Genomic DNA, 18,792 nt, shown 5'->3' on the forward strand with positions numbered 1-18,792 from the left:
GAATTTGGTCAACTGTACCCTCTAAACCCATTTTCAAAACTACTCACCCCGCCAGATCTCCACTTTGCCACCACAATATCATAAGCTACTACCACCTCTCACTTGAATATTAGCTTCCATGATCCTGTCTAGCTCCCCTCTAATTCAATCTTCATACAAAGCATTTTAAAAATGTAAACTGAATGAAATTTTTTGCAATTTAAAATTCTCCAACTGCTTGCCTTCAGTTTTTAAGGCAAAGATCCAAATCCTTCAAGCTCTATAAAAGCTCTGTACTGACAGCCTCCTCTCCTGCCACTTCTTTCCTCTGAGTCAGTGCTCAGGATATCCTGGCCTTCTCATAGTTCCTCATACACTCCACAATCCCTCCTGCCCTTTCTTAAAGCATTCAACATTCTTCCAGCCATAGCAAACAGAAAGCAATTTTTAAAAGCAAGCTGAACATAAATGAATGAACCAAAAAGAAACATATATAGAAAACCCTCCATATACTGCCTTTTCTCCTTTTGTTCTCAGACTCTACTATAGTTTGGTACAAAGATAAAAACAAGTGCAGAAGCAGATCATCTGAATGTTTGGTTTTCAAAAAAGGTTTCTCCAATAAGAGTCCAAGTGAACCATTCTCCAAAAGGGAGTCTTTTGGTAACAGACAGAAAATAGAGAACAGCGCTAAACAGGTTCTTCTTTACCTTAAAGGAGAAACCTAGTATAAATCTATGGTGGCAGTAAAAACAATGACTTGGGAGCCAGTTGTTCCAAGTTTTACTCTGCATTGCTAGAGTGACTATATGACTTTACCTTTCTAGGCCTCACTATCTTTATTTATGAAATAAATGCATAAGACTAAATAATCTCTATGACCTTGATCCTATAGCATCTAATTTTTCTGCATATAAAATACACTACAGCTTTGCCAAATAGTAAAAGGCCAAGTGAATGGAAGAACGGAGGTCTAGGTGCTTTCCTAGAGCATCCAGGGGAACACAGCCTTGCCCCAGTGGGACACATTTTGGACTTGAGATAAATACTGTTTTAAACTACTAACTGTGGTAATATGTCACAGCAATGAGAGAAAACTAATACATTAATAGATTTACAAATGTGTTTTTTATTCAGTCTGACCCTAATTACAAAAAAAAAAAAAAAAAGTTCTGGATACTTAGCACCCTTAATAAGATGCTTTTAAAGGGCAGTAAATTCTTTATCTCTACAAACATAGTATCATATGTGCTATCTTTTTCTAAATAAGCAATGTTTTTCCCTTTTCAAATAATTTTGAAATAGATGCTTCTCCAATCTTCAGGGTTGAGCTTATCTCAGGATTCTTACAAATCCTTCCAACATTAGTTGCCATGCACTTTCATGACTGATTATAATTAAACACTATCACATAAACTGACCATTAAGATAATCTAATTTGGATTCCCTAAAAATCAGAGTTTACACCAAATTTTGAAATATTGTTTGAAAAAATGAAGCTTTTAGCTCTCTGCAGACTTCTAGATCCAAGCTTCCATATTAATCACACTAAATGATCCAGATCCTATAAAGCGTATTACACACAGAAGCATTTTTCATGATTTTTTAATGTCATTCATTATGATAATAAAGCAGATATATGCCTGGCCAGGCACGGTGGCTCACACCTATAATCCCAGCACTTTGGGAAGCCAAGCCAGGTGGATTACTTAAGATCAAAGCTCGAGACCAGTCTGGCCAACATGGTGAAACCCTATCTCTACTAAAAATACAAAAATTAGCCAGGCATGGTGCTGTGTGCCTGTAATCCCAGCTACTCAAGAGGCTGAGGAAGGAGAATCACTTGAACCCAGGAGGCAGAAGTTGCAGTGAGTTGAGATCGAGATCATGCCACTGCATTCCAGCGTGGGTGACAGAGCAAGACTCCATAAAAAAGAAAAAAAAAACAACAAAAAACAGATACATGTTAAGGTCTTAGAATATTTATACTGCATCTGTATGATTAAGATTAAGATGTCCAAGATCATCTCCATAAATCCTCCTTCAAATAATCCATGTATTAATAGTGTAGAGGTTTCAGAGCCCAAGTAGGATGAGAAAGACATCGATGTGGAAAAGGATATGGTGGCAGAAGTGAAGTGGGTTATAAAGAAGGAAATTAATCAAATAAGAACAGTCGTGCACCATATAACAACATTTTGGTCAATGACTGCATATAAAACTGGTCCCTTAAGATTATAACAGAGCTGAAAAATTCCTATTGCTTAGTAACATAATGATGTTGTAACTGTCATAACATCATAGTGCAGTGCATTACCTTTTCTATATTTAGATATGCTTAGATACACAAATATCATTATTGTTACAATTGCCTACAGTATTCAGTAAGGTAACATGCTATACAGGTTTGTATCCTAACAGCAATAGGCTAATATCACATAGCCTAGGTGTATAGTAGGCTACAATATCTAAGTTTGTGTAAGTACATTCTATGATGCTTTCACAACAATGCAATTACCTAACACATTTCTCAGAATGTATTTCCATTGTTAAATAATGCATAACTGTAAATATTTTAAGGATAATAATGGGAGTCAGGCTTATCACTGTCAGAGATGGGGACTGCAAATATAGAAAGGGAAAAAACTAGAATTGAATCCTGTGGTGTTAGGATGGAATTGGTGGTATTAGTGTGAATTCATGGTTTTCAAAATATATAAATAATGTGGACATAAATATTGATACATGTGTGTGGAAGTATATATGTATATATATAAATATATTCCCTAGCTCTCACCACTGAAGATGCCTGTGAGCAGCAACTTTTCAATAGCAGTGAGCATATCCAGCCCCCAAAACTTGGCTCTGAAACAGCATTTCCTAATAAAAAGAACAAGGGCCCTAGGAGAAATCACTCATTCCAGGCCTAGGGCAGAAAAAAAATGAAAGATGAGACTAAAACATCTTGTACAAAAGAGCAAGGGAGTGCTCAAAGAATTATGAGAGAAGAGAAAAGCACAGGAGTCTGCTTGAAGGAGCACTCACTGGCCAGGAGACTGAAGACACTAAAGTCCCTGATTAACAAAACCAGCGTGTGATTCTAACACGGATCTTTTTACTATAGAAGATATTATTGCCTTCAGTTTTTGGCTCAGAAGAGGCCAAGGTGCAACTCTCTTTGGTTGTACCAAATCCAGGTTCATCCGACACCAGCGGCCTCCACCATGCTGCTGAAGTTCCACCCCAGCTTTGAGATCAAAGTTGTATATCTGAGGTGTACCGAGGTAAAGTCAATGCCACATCTGCACTGGCCCCCAAGATCGGCCCACAAGGCAACCAGTACCTCGAAGGATCTGAGAATTACAGTGAAACTGACTATTCAGAATAGATAGGCCCAGATTGACGTGGTACCTTCTCCCTCTGCACCGATCATCAAAGCCCTCAAGGAACTGCCAGGAGACAGAAAGAAACAGGAAAATATTAAACAAGGTGAAAATATGACTTTTGATGAGATTGTCAACATTGCTCGACAGATGTGGCACTGATCTTTAGCCAGAGAACTCTCTGGAACGATTAAAGAGATCCTGAGGACTGCCTAGTCTGTGGGCTGCAATGCTGATGGCCGCCACCCTCATGACATCATAGATGACATAAACAGTGGTGCGGTAGAATGGCCAGCTAGTTAAGAAGCACAAAGGAAAATATTTCAATAAAGGATCATTTGACAACTAAAAAAAAAAAAAGTTATTGGTCAGATGGAGAAACTTGAATGGGGTCCGAGGATTTGGTGGTAGTAATGCATTCATGTTAATTTCATGATGCGAATGGTTATTCTGTGATTATACAGGAAAATGTTCTTATTTCCAAGACATATACATTAAAGCAGAAGTCTCTAACCCCTGGGCCATGGACCAGTACCAGTCTATGGCTGGTTAAGAACTAGGCTGCACAGCAAGAGGTGAGCAGCAGGCAAATGAGCATTACTGCCTGAGCTCTGCCTCCTGTCAGATCACCAGCAGCAATAGATTCTCATAGGAGAGTGAACCCTATTGTGAACTGCGCACATGAGGGATCTAGGTTGCACACACCTTATGAGAATCTAATGCCTGATGATCTGAGGTGGAAGGGTTTCATCCTAAAACCATCTCCATCTGCACTCCAGTCCATGGAAAAACTGTCTTCCCCAAAACCAGTCCCTGGTGCCAGAAAGTTTGGGAATTACTGTATTAAAGTATCTGAAGGCCATAGGGCTTCAGGTAGGAAGCTTATGTGTAAATGGCTCAAGGGGGTAGGGGGGGAGTCATCTGTACTTTTTGCTGTCACTTTATAATACGTACAAGTACACTGGTTTCTGCCTCACTTTGTAGAGATCATCAACACCATCTATCCAACCCTTCCCACCACTTCATGAGTACGAATGAATGTGGAAAATAACACTCTACAGTGGCCTCAGTAGAAAAGATCAAAAAGGCTATGTATTCACAGTGAAAGGACAAATGTAAACAAGGCAAAGTCCAGCCATGAAATAACCTTATGGATCACAAACCAAACTTTGAGACTTTATTCTAACCCAAAGCAATAGAATCTAAACATACATACTAAGAAGAAACTTAATACTGATGCAGGATGTACGATAAAACCTGAGTTAAAGGGGCATAAACATCAGAAAATGAGAATTTTACTGAAGAAAAGCCCAGGCCAGGCGCGCTGTAATCCCAGCACTTTGGGAGGCCGAGGAGGGCAGATCACGAGGTCAGGAGTTCGAGACCAGCCTGGCCAGCATGGTGAAACCATGTCTCTACTAAAACTACAAAAAATTAGCCAGGCATGGTGTTGTGCGCCTGTAATCCCAGCTACTCAGGAGGCTGAGGCAGGAGAATTGCTTGAACCCAGGAGGTGGAGGTTGCTGTGAGCCGAGATCGTGCCATTGCACTCCAGGCTGGGCGAAGAGCAAGACTCTGTCTCAAAAAAACAAAAGAAAAGAAAAGTCCAGTCCTTGTCTTCAAAATTACTTTAGTGTGGCCGGGCATGGTGGCTCACGCCTGTAATCCCAGCACTTTGGGAGGCCGAGGCGGGCAGATCACGAGGTCAGGAGATCGAGACCATCCTGGCTAACATGGTGAAACCCCGTCTCTACTAAAAATACAAAAAAATAGCCGGGCGTAGTGGTGGACGCCCGTAGTCCCAGCTACTCGGGAGGCTGAGGCAGGAGAATGGTGTGAACCTGAGAGGCGGAGCTTACAGTGAGCTGAGACTGCGCCACTGCACTCCAGCCTGGGCCACAGAGCCAGACTCTGTGTCAAAAAAAATAAATAAATAAAATTACTTCAGTGCAGGTATGAAGATCAATACAGAGTAGTATACTATAAACTGAAATAAAGTGCCAAATGTAGGAGGAAGCAACATGATTAGAAGTAGGAAGAAAGGAGTAATTAATTCTAACTGGAAAGAGCCATTTATCGAGCACCTTTCCTACACACACTAAGTCAGTATCACAGCACAAAAAGATGAAAAGAGGCTGTCCTCACGATGTAACAGGAAGGAGAAAGGCAGAAAACCAGGGTGTGATTTAAAGTGTCATGGGGTCTCATCACTGAACAGTTAACCCTTAGGGGGAGGGGAGAAAATAAAAGTCTGAATACAGCCTTAAAGGAGGAATAGATGGGAGCATTAAGAAAAATATAAATAATCTCAAATGGTCTTAGCCCGGGAATGTAGGCAAGGTAGCAGTAGTATGAAAAAGGCCCTGAACATGGATACAGACTTTTTTTAGATTTTAGATTCATGACGTGTAAGTTTTCTCCATGAACATGTTGCATAATGGTGAGGTTTGGGCTTCCAGAAACCCATCACCCAAACAGTGAACACTGTACCCAATAGGTAATTTTTCAACTCTTATCCCCCACCCATCCTCCCCACTTCTGAAGTCCCCAATATCTATTATTTCCATGTTTATGTCCATGTGTACCCACTGTTTAGCTCTCACTTACAAGTGAGAACATGCAGTATATGATTTCCTGTTTCTGACTTATTATACTTAGAATAATGGCCTCCAGCTCTGTCCATGTTGCTACAAAGAATACAGCTTCATTCTTCTTTTGTTGTTGTTGTTTTTTGTTTTCTGGAGAAAGAGTCTTGCTCTGTTGCCCAGGCTGGAGTGCAGTGACATAATCTCAGCTCACTGCAGCCTCCTCCATTGCAGCCTCTGCCCGGGTTCGAGTGATTCTTGTGCCTCAGCCTCCCGAGTAGCTGGGATCGCAGGTGTGTGCCACCATGCCTGGCTAAGTTTTGTAGACAGGGTTTAGCCATGTTGGCCAAGCTGGTCTTGAACTCCTGGCCTCAAGTGATCGCCTGCCTCAGCCTCCCAAACTGCTGGGATTACAGGCATGAGCCACTAGGCCCGGTCTCAGTTTCATTCTTTTTTATGGTTGCATAGTATTCCAATGGTGTATATACACCACATTTTCTTTATCCAATCAACTACTAATGGACACTTAAGTTGATTCCATGACTTTGCTATTTTGATAATTTATGTTTATTGTGATAAACATACAAGTGCAGATATCATTTTGATATAATAACTTCTTTTCCTCTGGGTAGATGTCCAGTAGTAGGACTGCTGGATCAAATGGTAATTCTATTTTTAGTTATTTGCTAAATCTCTGTACTGTTTTCCACAGAGGTTGTACTAATTTTCAGTTTTCATTCCCACCAAGTGTTATAAGTATTCCCTTTTCTCCACATCCTCACCAACATATTTATTTTTTAACTTTTTAATAACAGCCATTCTGACTGGTGTGAGGTAGAATCTCACTGTGGTTTTGATTTGCATCTCTCTAATGATTACTGATGTTTTTTTTTTATGTTTGTTGGCTGCTTGTATGTCTTCTTTTGAGAGATGTCTGTTCATATCCTTTGCCTATTTTTTTAATGGAGTTATGCATTTTTTTCTTGTTGAGTTCCTTGTAAATTCTGAATACTGGTCATTTTTCAGATGCATAGTTTGGAAATATTTTCTCACATTCTGTAGGCTGTCTGTTTACTCTGTTGTTTCTTCTGCTGTGCAAAAGCTTAATTAAGTCCCATTTATCTATTTTTGATTTGTTGCATTTACTTTTGAGGTCTTACTTATAAATCTTTCGCCTAAGCCAATGTCCAGAAGAGTTTTTCCTAGGTTTTCTTCACAGATTTTTATAGTTTTTGATCTTACATTTAAGTCTTTAATCCATCTTAATTTTTGTGTATAGTGAGAGACAGGGGTGCAGTTTCATTCTTCTTCACATGGCTAGCCAATCTGCCAAGAACCATTTATTGAATAGGGTGTCCTTTCCCCGTAGTTTATTTTTGTTGGTTCTGTCGAAGTTCAGTCAGATGTATGTATGTGGCTTTACTTCTTGGTTCTCTATTCTGTTCCATTAATCAATGTGTCTATTTTTATAGCAGTACCATGAAGTTTTGGTTACTACAGCTTTGTAGTATAGTTTGAAGTCAGGTAATGTGATGCCTCTGGCTTTGTTTTGTTTGCTTAGGATTGTTTTGGCTGTTTGGGGTGTTTTTTTGGTTCCACATGAATTTTAGGATTGTTTTTTCTAATTCTGTGAAAAGTGATGTTGGTAATTTGATGGGAATTGCCTTGAATCTGTAGATTACTTTGAGCAGTATGGTCATTTTAATGATATTCTTCTAATCCATAAGAATGAAATGTTTCAATTTGTTTGTATCATTTATGATTTCTTTCATCAGTGTTTTGTTACTTCTCCTTGTAAAGGTCTTTCACCTCCTTGGTTAAATGTATTCCCAGGGGTGGGTGGGTGTGTGTGTGGGGGTGTGTGTGTGGGTGTGGGTGTGTGTGTGTGTGTGTGTGTGTGTGTGTGTTTATTGTAAATTGATTTCAGCTCTCAATTTGGTTCTGTTTGAGCACTGATGGTGTATGGAAATACCACTAATTTTTGTATATTAATTTTGTATCCTGAAACTTTACTGAAGTTATCAATTCTAAAAGTCTTTGGAGAAATCTTTAGGGTTTTCTAAGTATAAGATCATATCATCAACAAACAGATAATTTTACTTCCTCTTTTATAATTTGGATGGCTTTTACTTCTTTCTCTTGCCTGTTTGCTCTGGCTAGGACTATGCTGATAGGAGTGATGGGAGTGGATATCCTCGTCTTGTTCCAGCTCTTATGGGAAACGCTTTCAACTTTTGCCTATTCAGTATAATGTTGGCTACAGGTTTATCATATAGGGTTCTTATTGTTTTCAGGTATGTTCCTTTGATGCCTAGTTTGCTGAGGGTTTTTATCATGAAGGGATACTGGATTTTATCAAATGCTTTTTCTTCATCTATTGAGATGATCATATGGATTTTGTTTTTAATCTGTTTATGTGGTAGATCACATTTATTGATGTGTGTATGCTGAACCATCTTTGCATTCCTAAAATAAAACCCACTTGATCATGATTAGTTATCTTTTTGAGCTGCTGTTTGATTTGGTTTGCCAGTATTCTGTTGAAGACTTTTGCATGTGTGTTCATCAAGGATACTGGCCAGTAGTTTTTTTCTTTTGTTGTGTCCATGCCAGATTTGGGTACCAGGATGATATTGGTTTCATACAATGAGTTAAGAAGGAATTCCTCCGCCTCCTCAATTTTTTGGAATAGTTTCAGTAAGATTGATGCCAGCTCTCTTGTATGCCTAGTAAAATTCGACTGTGAATCTGTCTGGTCCTGGGCTTTTTTTAGTTGGTAGTTTTTTTATGACTAATTCAATTTCATTATTCATTATTTTTATTTCTTACTGGATCAATCTTGGGATGTTATGTTTGCAGGAATTTATCCATTTCCTCTAGGTTTTCTAGTTTGTGCACATAGAGATGTTCATAGCAGTCTCTGATGATCCTTTGTATTTCCATGGTATCAGCTGTAAAATCACCTTTACCACTTCTGATCATGCTTATTTGAATCTTTCCTCTTTTTTTCTTGGCTAATCTAGCTGACAGCCTGTCAATTTTGTTTATCCTTACAAAGAACCAAGTTTTCATTTCACTGATCATTTTTATGATTTTTTAATTTCAATTTCATTTAGTTCTGCTATGATCTTTGTTATTCAGATACAGATTTAAAGCAACAACAATATGATCTCACCAGAGTTTAATGAAAACAGTTTGACAGTAGTATAATACTGTTAAATAAAGTGAAAAACTAGCAAAATGTAGAGAAGGTGCAACCACCTGAGATAGTATATGTGAATACATGTTAGAAAGAATAAAGCATCTCAGCTGGGTACGGTGGCTCACGCTTGTAATCCCAGCACTTTGGGAGGCTGAGGTGGGTAGATCACGAGGTCAGGAGATCGAGACCATCCTGGTTAACATGGTGAAACACCATCTCTACTAAAAATACAAAAAATCAGCCAGGTATGGTGGCAGGCACCTGTAGTCCCAGCTACTCGGGAGGCTGCGGCAGGAGACTGGCGTGAACTCGGGAGGGGGAGTTTGCAGTGAGCCGAGATCACGCCAGTGCACTCCAGCCTGGGCGACAGAGGGAGATGCCGTCTCAAAATATTAATAAATAAATAAATAAATAAATAAAAAGATTAACGCATCTCTGGTCTCTTCCTTAGAGTAAAATAACCCAAGCTAAGTAAAATATCACAGATACAAAATTAGAGAGCAATTAAAAACTTCCTAAATTCATTCTAAAACTCAAAACCAAATAAGGCAAATATAAGCCAGGTTTGATATTTTTATATTCTTCTTCTATATTTTTGGACTAGAGAAATTCCAAATTTCAGTGCGAATAATCTAGGGAACTCATATACCCACACAAACACTGCTAAGAATATTATGACATTCAGCAGACATTTAAATCTCAATAAAGTCTAGCTATATCAATCACGAGGTAGAAACCCAAATCTAGCCAGCTCTCCTCTTAGTAAAACACAGATAAAGAAATGTAAATAAAATGTGTTAGCCTCATGAAAATGAAGGCATACCTACTTGTTGGTGTGTCAAAAGCATACAAGTAAGTTTTTGGATCTACCTTTTAAAGTGAACAAGAATCTCATTTAAGTAAGGAGTTAAAATTCCCCACTATGTGAAGATAAGGCAAGGCTGATAACACAAAAATAAAGCCAGATACTTTCAGTGATGATCTGATTCAAACACTTCTTTGGGTCCCCTATAAAAATCATTCCAAAAATAAAGGCACTCCATGTGATGATTTAAAATTATCACCTCCTAAATATTTTAGTGTTAGAAAATCAATCATCATGACATTGTAGTTCAACTATTCTTCAATGAGAGCTCTTGTATTGTCATAGCATTGCTGCAAAGAAGATTCTGAGTATGGCTCACTGTGTTTACAAGAGAAAAAAATGTTTTTGCCTAAGATTGTGCACATACAATGATTATAATAATATTTATCAGAAAAAATGCTATATTTAATCTTCAAGAAAGTTAAATATCAGTTAAAAGTTTATTGAGTTCAAAAATTCTGAGACTGAGAGTGTAACAAGTAGTAAACTACTTCCCAACCTATCAGTGCCAATTTACTCAACTCCTCTAGAATTCATCCTAGTCTGAAACCAAAGGTAGCAGGTAGTCCATAGCTATTTCAAAGGACTAATATAAAAGATGATGAACAAAAAAAGATGCTATCATGAAGTAAACAAAGATAACTTCATATCAGTACCTGTGTCAGGAGTCCCTAAGCCCACTCCCAAAATAGAAAATTCACTAAAAGGAGTCAAAGGATTCAGCATACAGTAATACCAACAACTAAGATTTATTCCAGCAGGATACAAAGCAAAATAAGAAAGGAAAAGTCACATGGGGCAAAATCAGGTGTAAGCTTCCAGGAGTCCTCTCCCAATGGAGTTACACAGGATGTGCTTAATTCCTCCAGCAACCAGTTGTGACAATACATGCAAAGAGTGCAAAGTCTTGTCCACGATACGGATGTTATTTTTTTTTTTTTTGAGAAAGTCTTGCTCTGTCACCCAGGCTGGAGTGCACTGGCATGATCTGGGCTCACTGCAACCTCTGCTGCCCGGGTTCAAGCAATTCTCCTAGCCTCCCGAGTAGCTGGGACTACAGGCACGTGCCACCACGCTCGGCTAATTTTTGTATTTTTAGTAGAGATGGGATTTCACCATATTGGTCAGGCTGGTCTTGAACTCCTGACCTCAGGTGATCCACCTGCCTCAGCCTCCCAAAGTGCTGGGATTACAGGCATGAGCCACCGCGCCCGGATCACCATGGATGTTCTTAAGAAACTCAGCTCCCAAGGTTTCACTGGGGGATGGTCTTGTGGGTACCCTCTGCCTCGCATATACCAAAATTCTAGACTCCCAGAAAGAAAGCAGGTATTCAGCATAAATCACATTATCTGTGCAACAGTTTAGGCACAGCAAACCTACTGTGCTCTTATCATTTATGAAAAATTTTATAGCACTCTAAAGAACTGTTTACCAGCCCAGTGCCAACCTTTCAAGCGGGTTATCTAAGAAGAAGCAATCTTAGACCTGAGACATTAACTCTTTTCTGCATAGCACCCCAAGTATATTGTGGAAGAATATTAATGAGTGTAAATTATTGTGCCTAATACCAACTTCGGATGAAGTCTTAAATGTAAAACAAAACAATCAGAAAGCAAAATAACAAACATCTGTTGAGCTCTTGTTATATCCCTGGCATTAATAAGTACTTTATATATATGACCTCATTTAATGTTCATAGTAATCCCATGAGTTAGTGAGAGATGATACTCAAAATACTCAACAACCAGTATCACCAGGGAATCACATGACTGTCATACCATTCAGGCATGTACTTCCTAACATCAGCCCTGGAGGTGGGTACAATTACCATCTATATTTTTAAAAAAGGAACACAGACAGGCTGGGCATGGTGGCTCACGCCTGTAATCCCAGCACTTTGGGAGGCCGAGGTGGGCAGATCACGAGGTCAGGAGATCGAGACCATCCTGGCTAACACGGTGAAACCCCATCTCTACTAAAAATACAAAAACATTAGCCTGGCGTGGTGGCGGGCACCTGTAGTCTCAGCTACTTGGGAGGCTGAGACAGGAGAATGGCGTGAACCCAGGAAGGCAGAGCTTACAGTAAGTCGAGATTGTGCCACTGAACTGCAGCCTGGGCGACAGAGCTACACTCTGTCTCAAAAAAAAAAAAAAGAAAGGAACACAGAGAATCCCAGGAGAGACACAGCTAGTACATGACAGAGGTGGAGTTTTAACTTAGCTTGTTCTGGAGCCCTGGCTCTTAATCATTACGCAATAACACCTCTCTGTAAACAAAATACCTCTATGGCCTTAGGATGGGAAAGGGTGTCTTATACACACACGCCATACATGAGCATGTGAAGCAAAAACCATGAAGAAAAACATTACTAAATTTAATTGTCAAAAGTAAAAACTATGAATGGTAAAAAGATACAAAAAACAAAACAGAAGCAACAGGCTCAGAGAAGATTATCTGCAACACATTTAATAAGAATTAAATTCCAACCACATAAAAAACTCTTCTGTATCAATAAGAAAAATGGCAAAACCCAATTGAAAAATCAGTGAAGTAAAAATTTACATAAAAGGAAACAAAACAGCCAGTAAAATGTGTGAAAAAAATGACAAAATCAATAACGGTGTAAATGTAAATTAAAATTATGTATCATCTCACAATCACCAGACTGATTAAAATGTTGAAGTCAGATGACGACATATGGGGTTCAGATGAGGAGTGACAGAAATTCTCATCCTCTACTGGAAGGTATACACTGGTAGGACCATTTTAGGGAGAAGTTTGATAATATCATTAAAGCTGAAAATACACTATTTCTAGTTTTATATCCTAGGAACGCTATAGCTAGGTTTATATCCTAAAGAAACTGACTTATATGATCAAAGAGAATTGAATCCGAATGTTCACTGCTACACCATGTAGACATTATTATTAGCAATAAAGAATAACTGAAACGTGGATTAGCAGGGGAACAGAGAAAAATACTGGTATAATCAAATGACAGAATATTATAAAGTAATAAATATGAATTAGAACTACAATATAAATACACATATACACAAAAAAACATAAAATTGAGTTAAAAAAGAAACCTGTAGAATATTATGTATCACTTACCTAAGTTGTAAAATACATACAAAATCATACTATATATTGTTCATAGATATATAAATGCATTAAGGAAAATGGCCTATACAACATGCCTTAGAATTCATAATTTTAAAACAACGCACATAAAAAGAAACTAACTGCTATATTTACTAGTAGGGTGTTTACTGAATGCATTCTTTCCCAAATAATAAAGGCTTCTCTTTATGAGAATTCATTCATATGCCAGAGAAGGGAGAAAGGCTAAAAATCAATTATCTAGTTTCCATGTCAAAAATTTTGGAAAAGAAAAAACAAATTAAACTAAAGAAAAGTAGAAGAAAGGAAATAAAGATATAAACCAAAATCAATAAAAACAGAAAATAAGCACAATATAGAAAAATCAGCAAAGCCCAAATTTGGTTCTTGGAAACGAAGAAAAAGAGAGGAAACACCAATAACCAGTATTAGGAATGAAAAGCAGACGTCCCTATAAGACCCTAAAGATGTTAAAAAGAGGATAATCCTAAACAACTTTCACCAACAAATGACAAGTTTAGATGAAATGGACAAATTTTCAAAAACCAACACAAATATACATACAAATTTTAATATGCCAATATCTAAAAATTAAAACTGTTATTAAAAACCTTCTCATAAAGAAAACTCCAGGTCCAGAAGGCTGAATTCTGGCAAATTCTTTTACATACCTAAGGAATAAGCACGTTAGTTGTACACAAATTCTTTCAAAGGACAGAAAAATAAGAAACACTTCTCGACTCATTATAAAGCCAGCATGATCTTGATACCAAAACATGGCAAGAACATCAGTAGAAAAACAAGAAAATTACAGAATAGAACAATCTTACTCATGAACATACATGCAAAAACATAGACTATTAGCAGAGCTGGGTATAGTGGCATGCACCTGTAGTCCCAGCTACTTGGGAGATTGTGGGAGGAGGATTACTTCAGCCCAGGAGTTCAAGGCCAGCCTGGACAATATAGCAAGACCCTATCTCTTTTCTAAAAATTAATTTTTAGGCCAGGTGCGGTGGCTTATGCCTGTAATCCCACTATTTTGGGAGGCCAAGGCAGGCGGATCGCCTGAGGTCAGGAGTTCAAGACCAGCCTGGCCAACATGGTGAAACCCCGTCTCTACTAAAAATACAAAATTTAGCCAGGTGTGGTGGCAGGCGCCTGTAATCCCAGCTACTCGGGAGGCTGAGGCAGAAGAAATGCTTGAACCTGGGAGGCAGAGGTTGCAGTGAGCCAAGATTGCACCACTGCACTCCAGCCTGGGTGAGAAGAGCGAGACTTCGTCTCAAAAAAAAAAAATTTAATTAAAAAAAATAATTTTAAAATTTAAAAATTAGAAAATCTAGTTTAACAACATTTGAAAAGATAATACATCACGACCAAGTGAATGTATTCTAAGAATGAAAACGTAGTTTACTGTTTGAAAATCAAGCCATGCAATCTACCACACTAACACAAAAAAATTTCATTATCTCAACAGATGTAGAGAAAGCATTTGGTAAAACTTAATATTCATTTGCAACAAAAATTCAGCAAACAAAATAAAAGAGAATTTCCATACTCTGATTAAACTCCCTCTCAACTCCCAAAAACTTTAATGGTGAACTATTAAGGCTTTCTCTCTGAAATTCTATCACCATTTCAATTCAACGTTACGTTGGTGGTCCTAACTTGTGTAATAGGGCAAGCGCTGGGGTTGTGAGGCAACTTTTTTGCAAATGGTATGATTATAGAGTGTATATACAAGTTCCAAAATCATCCAAAGGCAAATTATTATAACTAGTAGATGAATTTACAAGGTTATTAGAAAAGTCAAATATACATGACAAAAATCAGGTATATTTGTATATACAACAAAAACTCATAAAACTATAAAAATGGTACCACTTACAGTGTCAAAATCAAACGTGTAACATTTTATAGAAAAGTACAAAACATTAGCAAGAAGTATTTCTAAAGTCTGAAATTAATGGAGGACTATATCTCCATCATAAATATGTCAATTCTCTCCAAAATCATCTATAAATTCAATGCAATCCCATTCAAAATCCCTGCAGGTCCTTCCTGGAAATTGACAAGCTCATTCTAATATTTAATTGGAAATACAAAAGGCTAAGAAGTGCTACGGAAATCTTGGAAAAGGCAAAGCTGGAAGACTTACCCTACCAGGCAGCAAAATTTATTTTAAAGCTACGATAATGAAAATAACATATAACTGACAAAATAAACAGAAATATTTGTCTATGCAATGAAATATTTATATATGCAGTCATTGATTTATGACAAGGATGACCCTGAAGTACAGTGGGGGAAAGATGACTAAAATAAATTAATATTGACATCTATCTCACACCATACACAAAAATAATTTCCAGATGGGGACTAGAGACCTACAGGTAAAAGGTTAAAAATAAATAATGCTTTTATGGCAAAACATTGAAACATATATTCATGATATTAAGGTGGGAAAAGACTTCACAAACAGTTTTAAAAAAAGTGGTAACGGTAAAGGGAAAACTTGTAAAACTGGACAATATCAAAATCGGTAAGTTCTGTATCAATAGACACTACTAAGAGATTTCAAAAGCAACTCACAGTAAAGAATACACTCTACATATATAAAATATAAATATACACATGAATACAAACATCTACATATTGATACAAAATAAATATTTATATCAAAAAATATGAAGAATTTTTACAAATCATTAAGAAAACAAACCCAACAGAAGACACTTGACAGAAGAGGATATATCCTAATGGCCCAATAAACATATGTGAAGGTGCTCTGTGAGTAGTTATCAAAAAATACAAGACAAAATCTCAATGCAATACTACTATACCCACAAAATAGCAAAAATGCAAAAAGGCACAAAGCACCAAGAATAGACAAGATGGTGAGTTTTCTGGAATGTTCATTTACTGCCAGTGGGGAGTGTAAACAGGCACAATCACTTTGAAACACTGACAGCATCTTTATCCATCAGCATAGCCTATAACCCAGGAATCTCTCTCCTACACATTTTTCCAACAAAAATGAATAAATGTTCACCAAAAAAAATATATCAAAATCTTCACAATCATGCAATACTCTAATAGCCAGAAACTGGAACCAACCTAAATGCTCATGAACAATAAGATAAGTTGTAGTATATTCACACAAAGGAATATGATGCAAGAGTAAAGAAACTACAACTGACAAATACATAATATTAATGAAAAGAAGCTGGATATAAACCAGCACATCTTTATGATTTCATTTATATAAAGTTCAAGAACAGTCAAAACTAATTTATAGTGAGAGAAACCAACAGTGATTGCAGAGTAAGAGAATGACTGACTGAAAGGAACAGAAAGGGAACACTCTGGAGCAATGGGAGTATTCTATATCTTAATATGGATGATTGTCAAACAAGCATTCACATTTATCAAAATTCTCCGGTCTGTCTGCAGAAGATTTGTGCATTTTACTGTACGTAAATTAGACTTCTGCATAATACTGGTAGCATGTAAACAAATAAATAGCCAGGATTCTAGACTGGTGTTATGAAAAGTAGTCAGTCTACAAACTATTTGTTGGGATCCTTGACATGATTAGGAGATTGTACCAGAATGTATATCAACACACTGTTTCTTTCAAAAAGGAAGACTTACTACAAAAACAATGTCAGCAGAAATGAACAGTGGGTGGAACTAAACTGTGTTAGAAGTGACACAGTTGATGTACATTCTAGTGAAAGCTCCTTATCTTTACCTGGACTGGTAGAAGCAGTGTTGCAGAGACAAGAAAAGTGAGAATATCCTAAGGGTCTTTAGGGGTTAAGTAAGAGATACTACTTTGAACCACTGTAGGAAAAAAAAAAAAAGAAAAAAGAAACAGAAAAAAAAGCAAGACAATTTAAATAAAAATAATAAGATGGCAGAGTAAATACAGTCCAAGTATAACAATAAATGCAAACATAAAAGGATTAAACTCACTAGTCAAAAGAAAAAGACAAACTGAAAATTTTAAAATAATAAACTATTTGCTATACATAAAAAAGACTGATAGTAAAAGAAGGGAAAATATATAAATAAAACTGATAAAGTATATTAATATTTGGAAAAAAAGGAGTCTGAAAACAAAAAGCATAATTAGAGATAGAGAAGATCACTAAGTAATGATGGAAAGTCCAATTCACCAAAAAAAAACAAACAAAAAAAAACAAAAACCCAACAATTCTGAACAGGTACACGCCTAAAATTTATACAAAACAAAAAATTCACGTAACTTCAGAGCAAAAAGGGTAAATTCAACATCACTGTACAAGAACTCAACACATGGTTCTCAACTTTTGCCATCAATTCTCTATTCTTTCTCAGACTTTGTCTTCTTCTCCTTAGATCAGAAGAGAAAGTAACACCATCTTGTTCCAAAGCACAGAATGAATGTTTTTTGCTTCCCATACCATAGACATAAACCTACTGAACAAGGAGGAAACTCATGGATCTTAAGGACTAACAGTCAATCCAGATGCATTCTGAAATCTTTTAGCGAAAGCTATTTTGTGATTAGTTACAGCAACAATGAACTGAATGAAGGCAGCCTCCAAAAACTGTCAGGTACTAAGTGGTTTATTGCTGCCATCTGCTGGACACCATGTTCATTTGCACTTCAATCATTTGCCTTATAACTCCTAGTAAGACAGCATGTAAGGTCTTAAACTGTTATCTTTTCTGAGCCTCCTTTATCTAATGAGATGAAGACACTGTCTCTAAATTAAATGTTTGTATGCAAGGTGTTGACAGGGGTTAAAGAAATGTTTGTGCAATTTAAGCCTCTGGTAACAATGGCTTAAGTAAAAGGTTTACAGGAGTATAGAAAATTACACTGCCTGAAATCCACTTGGAATTTAATATAGCCACAAAGACTACCAATTTCCCCATACAACTACTGGAAAATCATATTTTATATACTGAATAACTGCAATGAGTCACTTTAAACATACCAATTACACTTTACCCATATGGCATATTATCCATATTATTTGCCATGTTTCTTAAAATATGCACATATAAATTCATGGCAGGTCTTCTAACACTTGCCCATACCTGATTCCCTTGCCTTCCAGGCACACACAAAGATTACACTTCCTGTCCCTTTAGTACTCAGATGGGACCACATGATTAGTTCTGGTCAACAGATCATGAACAGAAGTGCCAAGTGTTGCCTGCAGGCCAATGCAAGTAATTATACGTGTGAGACCCTCTGGCACTCTCTTCCTCTGCCATAGTGAAAAGAAGGGACCTCAAAAGATGGTCAAGCCCCAAAATCAAAGCAGCTTAGATCACTAAAGACAGCTGCCCTAGAGAGCTGTCCAGATCCACAATAGACTTTCTAAGAGTAAAATAATACACTTGTATTGTATTATCCCACTGAGAGTTGGCACTTCAATGTTACCTCAGTATAGCACAGGCCAAGGTTTCTCAACAGCAGCACTACTGCCATCTTAGGCTAGATAATTCATTGTGGTCTCTGTCTTGTGGACTGTGGGATGTTAAACAACATCCTTGGCATCTACCCACTAGATGCCAAGAAGCACTCATCAATATGACAACCAAAACCACCTCCAGTCATTGGCCTCCTCCCCCAGTCTTTGAGAACCA

The 18,792-nt window shown here is 37.3% G+C and overlaps 1 protein-coding gene across 9 annotated transcripts in view; it reads right to left on the minus strand.

Annotated features, from left to right (window-relative positions):
- Positions 1 to 18,792, minus strand: part of CCSER2 (coiled-coil serine rich protein 2) — a 188,410-nt gene that overhangs the window by 125,388 nt on the left and 44,230 nt on the right. The window lies entirely within an intron of this gene.

The sequence above is a fragment of the Pongo abelii genome, chromosome 8, assembly GCF_028885655.2.
Source record: "Pongo abelii isolate AG06213 chromosome 8, NHGRI_mPonAbe1-v2.0_pri, whole genome shotgun sequence".
Lineage (NCBI taxonomy): Eukaryota > Metazoa > Chordata > Mammalia > Primates > Hominidae > Pongo > Pongo abelii.